At 37.8% G+C, this 8,482-nt stretch overlaps 1 pseudogene; it reads right to left on the reverse strand.

The window, feature by feature from the left end:
* Window positions 1-3,676: 3,676 nt before the first annotated feature.
* Window positions 3,677-4,549, reverse strand: LOC110330304 (annotated as a pseudogene).
* Window positions 4,550-8,482: the final 3,933 nt, after the last annotated feature.

Here is an 8,482-nt window from a genome sequence, read left to right on the forward strand (position 1 = left end):
TATATATATATATATATATATGTCTATCTGTAAAAAAGGTAATTAAGGTAATTGATAAGGGAGGATCCAGTCCACCATGGGCAGCACCATCCATATGCTGATAGCCAGAGTTGTACAAAAGCAGGGATATCATATGAAGTGCAAATAAGCAAGCAAATAAATATGTACACTGCTTTCTTTCTGTTATTAATCATGAATGTCTATGACTAGCAGTTAGAACGTCCTGCAATGTCACAATTTCATGATATGTCTTGGAATTGGGAGGTGAAATAACCTGCTTTCTTTCCAAAGTGGATTTTTTTATTAGGGCATTTTGGAAATGAAACTAGAATACATAATAAATGCCAAGTGTACAGATTAAAAAATATGATTTTTTTTATATTTTATTATTGCTATATTCAAGTAAGTGTAAAAGAAATAGTAATAGACTTTAACTTATAAGGTCATGACAAGGAAATTAACAATGAAATGCTTAGAAAATTTATGATTAATTTTTCTATTACATAGAAAGAGAAACTTAATATATTTTAGTAAGCTGATTATCTTACATTTGGAAAAGAAACTTAAACCCATAAAATTCAAAATGATACCAACAAACAAAAATTAAAGATTTTAAGCATACATATTATGTTAGGATCCATAATTCTAGGAATTAGTATCATTAATAAAATCTAACTGTTTGCTAAAGTTGGTTAAGTTACATTTTTTGATTTTCATATTTTTTGGTTTTGTTTTGTTTTTATAGACAGTGGTTGCCTGAAACTTGCTCTATATACCAGGGTGGGCTTGAACTCACAAATATATGTCTATTTCAGTCTCCTGAGTGCTGAGACTAAAGGCATGCACCACCACTATCATAAATTCAACTCTTTTAAAGTAAATGAAAAATAAATTTAAAAGAACTTATTCTATCTTTTCAAAAGAAGAAAACTTTATGTGTATGAGAGTCAGCTATTAATGTTTGTTTTACAGTTACTACTGAAGTATCCATTACATTTCCATTGAATATGTTTAAATTGCTCTGGATTTCATTTCCAGAAAAATTCTCAGTCAATATATCATATCCTTCTGGAAATATGGTGAATGAGTTTTTAATTAATGGATCTTCAAATATACTTGTTTTGCATCTAACCATGTAACTTCATTAGGATATTTAACTAAAATTGATTAAATAAAAATTGCCTTAAAAATTCTCTGCAACCCTACTTGATTCTTTGTTGCATATTAAAATGATATAGGTGCATATAATATATTGACAGACAGGATTCTCGGTATTATTTAAATAAAAACTTAGTATACAATCCCTTTTTTTCTCTGAAAATTTTAATTTGTTCTGACAATGAGACTAATACAACTTAAGGACTCCTTATTTTTTTAATTAGATATTTTCTTTATTTACATTTCAAATGCTATCCTGAAAGTTCCCTATACCCTCCCTCTGCCCTGCTCCCCTACCCACCCTCCTCTAATTCTTGGCCCTAGCATTACCCTGTACTGGGGCATAGAATGTTTGCAAGATCTACAGGCCTCTCCTCCCAATGATGGCTGACTAGGCCATCTTCTGCTACATATGCAGCTAGAGACATAACCTCTGGGGGTAAAGGTTAGTTCATATTGTTGTTCCACCTATAGGGTTGCAGACCCCTTCACCTCCTTGGGTATTTTCTCTAGCTCCTCTATTGGGGGTGTGTTCCATCCAATAGCTGNCTGTGAGCATCCACTTCTGTATTTTTTAGGCACTGGCATAGCCTCACAAGAGGCAGCTATATCAGGATCCTTTCAGCAAAATCTTGCTGGCATATGCAATAGTGTCTGGGTTTGGTGGCTGATTATGGGATGGATCCCAGGTGGGGTAATCTCTGGATGGTCCATCCTTTCGTCTTAGTTTTAAATTTTGTCTCTGTAACTCCTTCCATGGTTATTTTGTTCCCTATTCTAAGGAGGAATGAAGTATCCACACACTGGTCTTCCTTCTTGATTTTCTTGGGTTTTGCAAATTGTATCTTGGGTATTCTAAGTTTCTGGGCTAATATCCACTTATCAGTGAGTGCATATCAAGTGACTTCTTTTGTGATTGGGTTACCTCACTAAGGATGATATCCTCCAGATACATCCTTTTGCCCAAGAATTTTATAAATTCATTGTTTTTAATAGCTGAGTAGTACTCCATTGTGTAAATATACCACATTTTCTGTATCCATTTCTCTGTTGAGGGACATCTGGGTTCTTTATAGCTTCTGGCTATTATAAATAAGGATGCTATGAACATAGTGGAGCATGTGTCCTTATTACCAGTTGGAACATATCTGGGTATATGCCCAGTAGAGGTATTGCTGGATCATCTGGTAGTACTATGTCCAATTTTCTAAGGAACCACCAGACTGTTTTCCAGAGTAGTTTTCCAAGCTTGCAATCCCACCAGCAATGGAGAAGTGTTCCTCTTTCTCCACATCNTCGCCAGCATCTGCTGTCACCTGAATATTTGATCTTAGACATTCTGACTGGTCTGAGGTGGAATCTCAGAGTTGTTTTGATTTGCATTTTCCTGACCATAAAGGGTGTTGAACATTGTTTCAGGTGCTTCTCAACCCTTCAGTATTCCTCAGTTGAGAATTCTTTGTTTAGCTCTGTACCCCATTTTTAATGGGGTTATTTGAATTTCTGTAGTCCAGCTTCTTGAACTTTTTGTATATATTGGATATTAGTCCCCTATCAGATTAGGATTGGTAAAAATCCTTTCCCAATCTGTTGGTGGCCTTTTTGTCTTATTGAGTGTATCTTTTACCCTACAGTAGCTTTGAAATTTTTTATGGTCCCATTTGTCAATTCTTGATCTTACAGCACAAGCCATTGCTGTTTATTTTAGGAATTTTTCCCCTGTGCCCATATCTTTGCAGCTTTTCCCCACTTTCTCCTCTATAAATTTCAGTGTAACTGGTTTTATGTGGAGTTCTTTGATCCACTTAGACTTGAGCTTTGTGCAAGGAGACAAGAATGGATTAATTCGCATTCTTCTACATGATAACTGCCATTTGTGCCAGCACCATTTGTTGAAAATGCTATCTTTTTTCCCACTGGATGGTTTTAGCTCTCTTGTCAAAGATCAAGTGACCATATGTGTGTGGATTCATTTCTGGGTCTTCGATTCTATTCCATTGACCTATCTGTCTGTCACTGTACCAGTACTATGAAGTTTTTATGACAATTGCTCTGAAGTACAGTTTGAGGTCAGGCATGGTGATTCCCCCAGAAGTTCTTTTATTGTTGAGGATAGTTTTCGCTATCCTAGGTTTTTTTATTATTCCAGATGAATTTGCAAATTGCCCTTTCTAACTCAGTGAAGAATTGAATTGGAATTTTGATGGGGATTACATTGAATCTATAGATTGCTTTTGGCAGGATAGCCACTTTGACTATATTAATCCTCCCAATCCATGAGACTCTTAAGCCCTCAGATGAGGCAAGAAATGTATAGCCCTTGAAGGAGGCACAAAGACAACAGCTGGCAGGAGGCATCAAGATGGAGTCTTGGGAAAGGAGTGTAATAAATGAGCTAAAATGGTTTCAGGTGTCAGGGCCCAAGAGAGATGTAGATGAGGATGTCCAGTCCCAGCCTTAACTGACCTGGTGCTCGGTAACTGGGGAGATGCCTGAGAGCTGGGCAGGGCCAGACTGCTTAGGACTTGTCCCCTTTTAGACCTTCAGGACCTGGGAGCAGCTTCTCAGCAGGGATGGTGCTGGTGTCCAGCAGGCAGGGCACTGTGCCATTTAAAATTCTCTCGCAGCATCTGAGTGGCAGGTATATCTTTGAAGGGAACATGGCCATTGGTTAGTTCACATGCTGTGATTCTCACACTGTAGATTTAGGACTTGACATCATAACCCTGAAGATTCTGATGGAGAACTTCTGGGCTGAGCCAAGGCAGGACCTTGTTACTGTATTTGGGGAAATCATGGACTGCAGTCTGCTGCTGCCCATGACTAATCATGCTAAGGTTGCTGTGTAAACCAGACAGGTAGACCTTCCCATCTGTGGAGAACAGAATGTGGCTGGCCTTAACACTCCTATGCACATAGGTCATGTGATGGATGTAGTCTAAGGCCTTTAGCACTCCCTGCAGGATATATGCAATCACCAGTTCACCATGAAGTGTGTGTCAATGAGATCTTTTGCAGAGTCATGTGCCATAAATGATGTGACAACCCACAACTCATTGTCTGCGATGAAGGTGGCCCGATGAAGCACTATATTGAGATGGCTGAAGCGTTTAGAGACATGAAGCTCACCCTGCAAGAACATCACCATCTCATTGGAACAAGCTTCTAGGTTGATCCTTCCTACTGTCATATACTCTCCTGTTGGTTTGTACCGGGCTAAATTCACCATCATCAAGTCCTCAAACCATTTGCCTATGACTGTGAGTAGCTCATAACACCCAGTCTCTGGTAGAAAGCTACTCATGATTTCTTGTTTGGTGAGGGATGCTATGGATTCTGAGTTTGCCTCATTGGCCCTAATTCACTCTGGTTTACTTATAAGAAAAGACATGAGTTCCTACTGTGTAGACCTACTTCAACTTCAAAAACTTAAACCTGATCTAGGGTCAGAGTACAATACAGACCCAGTCTCGGCTCTGCCTCTTCAGTTTTGTACCCTTTGCTGGGGAAGAAGTATGCAAATTGACTTAGTATACACTCTTAATTAATTGGAATATTTTTTCTTTTGTACCTCTCAAAGCAATAACTTAGTTAATCCTTCTTTTATCCATAAAAAGTAAATCTTTGATTTGGTCATTTGATTCTATGCTATATAATATGACATAATTGAGGCAAAGTACTTTTAAAGTACACATCCTTGTGAACTTAGATCTAATTCCTAGAATTCTTTATAAATCTGATTGAAATTATTATAATACAGGAACTCGTCATTTATGTGTTCCAGAAAAAATGGCAATGAGAATTAGGAAGGAATTTTCATATTATTCATCTCCTTTAATATGAATAAGACTTCAGTGTTCAGAGATGATGTTGTGCACTGTGTATTCAGATGCTCATTTCTATGCCCAGATATCTGTTGCAATCTGGACTATGGCATGGTCAAGCATCTCTGGTCTTAATGTTATGTAAAAAAATTTCTCTGACTTTTTACAGTTTAAGAAGCTGATCTCGTGTTTCTAGCTGCATATATAACAGAGATGGCCTAGTCACCCATTGTTGGGAAGAGAGGCCCTTTTGTCTTGCAAACTTTACATGCCCTATACAGGGGAATGCCTGGGCCAAGAAGTGGGAGTGAGTGGGCAGAGGAGCAGGGTTGGGGGGGAGGGTATAGGGGTCATTCGGGATAACATTTGAAATATAAATGAAGAAAATATCTAATAAAATAACAAAAATAAATAAATAAAGAAGCTGATCAGGCAATTAGCTGGGCAGAAGAGGATAGGATTTATTATCCCAATCTGAGAGTGGCAAGAAAGGAGAGAGGGGAGGAGAGGAAGAATGTCTGGAGTGATCATTTGGATGGGCCAAGAGGATATGCCATAAAGTTTGTGATGAAAGAAAAGCCCTGAGGATACACATGGATCAGAGCAAACCAAGGCAAGACTCAGATGCAGGTAAAGAAACACATTATGGGAGGTAGGTGTTCACGCAGGGTTAGAATAGCTCAGAACCTGCCAAATTTTGAGCCAACATCCTGTTAATAAAAATACCAGGTCTTTGTTTCATTTGGGTGAGCTAAAACTGGCTTAAGTATACATAGAAATGCCTTCTTTTTACCTGGGAGCAAAAACAGCTTAGAAAAACACCCAAGAATTACATTTACACTTCAACGACCAAGAAGCAATTGTTAATCTACAAAGCAGCTATTAAGTTGAATCTGACCTAGGGCTAAAATTCATAGGACAATTTTTAATTTAAACAATGAAACAAATTTGACAAAACTTTGTTGTTGTTGTTGTTGTTGGTTGCTTTATTTGTTTGTTTTACATAATAGCAAACATTTCTGGAACTGGTTTCTGAAAGTCGAAGTAATTCCACCTATTTTGTTTTGTTGGGGGAGGCAGTATTCAGAGTTATATTATAGGATAGTATAAGTATGGGGTCATTGAGGGGGTTTATTATGTAGGCATTGATAAGGAGTCTTTGGTGGTTGCATTATGGCAGTGGAGAAGTACAGTTATAATGGATATAAGTTAATAGTTTAGCTTACACCATTCCGGCTTAGTAAACAAAGACTAGTTTCACATTGGTGAAGCTGAGAACTATGTAACTGCTCAGTACACAAGTTTCACTTCCTCAGCTGGTCTGAAAAACTGGAAGATTACTGGGAAGTTTCTGGCCCCAGTGTACCTGGAAGCCTAAAGCTGGGTTCTGATATCATAGGAATGTAAATTTATGTTAATGACATCTGTGGCATCAGCACTTGCAAACTTTAATTACAATTCCCATTTTGTCTCAGTTACCATCCACAATGAGGACATAAATTATCAGTTTAAAATACTTGTTCAAGAAAATCTCTCATAGACATTGAAAGATAAAACTTTGTATATATATGTAGTGTTCTCTTGTGTTCTCTTGTTCCAAATAGGATTGTGTTTGGGGTTTGTCTGGTTCTATGTATTCAAATGCTAATTTCTGTACCCCAAGATCTGGTTGCCCCCAGACAAGTGAATTCCCATACCCACATATACAGTCTTTGCTGTGTCAACTTTGCTCTCAAATGTAAAGCTATTTGTGTAAGGATCTGAGAATTGCTGAAGGAAGACCCCAGACTCAGATAGTATGCAAGGACAAAGAACATATATTCTGCTGAAACAACCAGAATGCAGGGAATCAACCATTCTCTAAAATGGCAAACCCAGAAAAAGTAACAGAGATCTTTATATAGGGACCCAGGGGAACTCTCTAGAAGAATTAGGTAATCTAAAATTTCATTGATGGGTGCTATGAAGTCACAGATGTTCCATGATCTGCATTCCTCTGTCATGAATGTTTAGCCATAGGATGAGATAGGGATGCTCAGCACATGTGTCCCATTCTGAGATAAGATATTTCCCCATTTTTATGGTGATCCCCAGACTGTTTTGGGGGGTTAGGTATAACGTTGTTTCTGGATTATATGTTCTGTTCCTGGAGCTAGTGACTTCTTGCCTAGTTCCTGTGACTTATGGAGACAAGTAGTCTCCATTTAAATCATTCTTAATTCATTCTTTCTTATGAATTTGCTCATTTCATTCTTTCCTTTATTAAATGAAAGTGGCTACAGAGAATTATTGGTGAGAATAGAGGTAGGCAGGGATTCAGTTACCTGGCTGAAGGTCATAGGTTTTGACCACAAGGAGAGAGGGAGAAGAAAGAAGGACAGAGAAAAAGGGGGAAGCCATAGAGCATGTGTCCGGGGGAAGTGCACCCTGAGGACAGAATGATGGAGGTGAAATAATTCTGCTCAAGACCTAAATAGCAATTACTTAGGGAACACACCTGGGAAAATTACAGTCTAGCATATAGAAAAAATAGACTAGGACTAATTCGCCCAGTGATTGTACTAAAAAAGAAAAAAAAAATTCATAGGACTCCGCTTCAGTCTGGGGGTGGGGCTGGCTAGGTATTATTAATAACTAAGGGAACTTATTAAAGTCCATTTACATCATAAATAACAGGGACTGTGGTCCTGGGGATATAGTTTTGCTCTCTGGCCACCTTTCCTATTAACCCAAGCTTCAGTGGAAAATTTTCTGTGTTGTTAATGTCTTTTAAAATTCTTTTAAAAAACAACCTGGATCTTTTTCTGTCTTGAAATTTCCTCTGCCATTATGCTATTCTATGTACAGTTAACTTCAGGCAGATTCTCTGGGTATGGAAAGAGTGAGGCCAGGTTCTTGATGCAAAAAAAAAAAAAAATATTATATGTAAAACCTTAGTCTAGTTCTTTGTTGAGTTTGACATGTCATGATTTGGGCCTCTATACATGCAATGCAGGCCACATAATCGCACAGGCATATATATATCTAGAGGTCTGTCTTCCAGATGATTCTAGATTCTATCAAGTAGACAATTCATAGTTGCAATTATAATGATTAAATACAATTTTATTGTAACCATAAGCATTTATGTAGTGACTACTTCATGATGAGACCAAGAGCCATGCAATGATTAAATATACTTGGGAATCAAAGCAGCAAACTGGTCTTTGACTGAGGAGTGAGAGGCTCAGGTGAGGACTCAACAGTTAAACTCACAGAGATTTTCTTGGAAATTTCTCAAAGCAATCATCTTGAAAGAATCAGATTGTCAATAGTGACCATACTGAAAAATAATTTAAAGGAAATTTCCAAGCTCAGCCAAAACTAGAAGAAAGGTTGTACAATTTCACATATTCACTAGAGACTCTTCTCTGTAAGTATTGCTGTTCTGATTCATGGGTCACTTGATTTAGGCATTTCTATGTTTACTCACTCCCACAACACAATGAGTCTTCTTGCCT

This window comes from Mus pahari, chromosome 13 (genome assembly GCF_900095145.1).
Source record: "Mus pahari chromosome 13, PAHARI_EIJ_v1.1, whole genome shotgun sequence".
Lineage (NCBI taxonomy): Eukaryota > Metazoa > Chordata > Mammalia > Rodentia > Muridae > Mus > Mus pahari.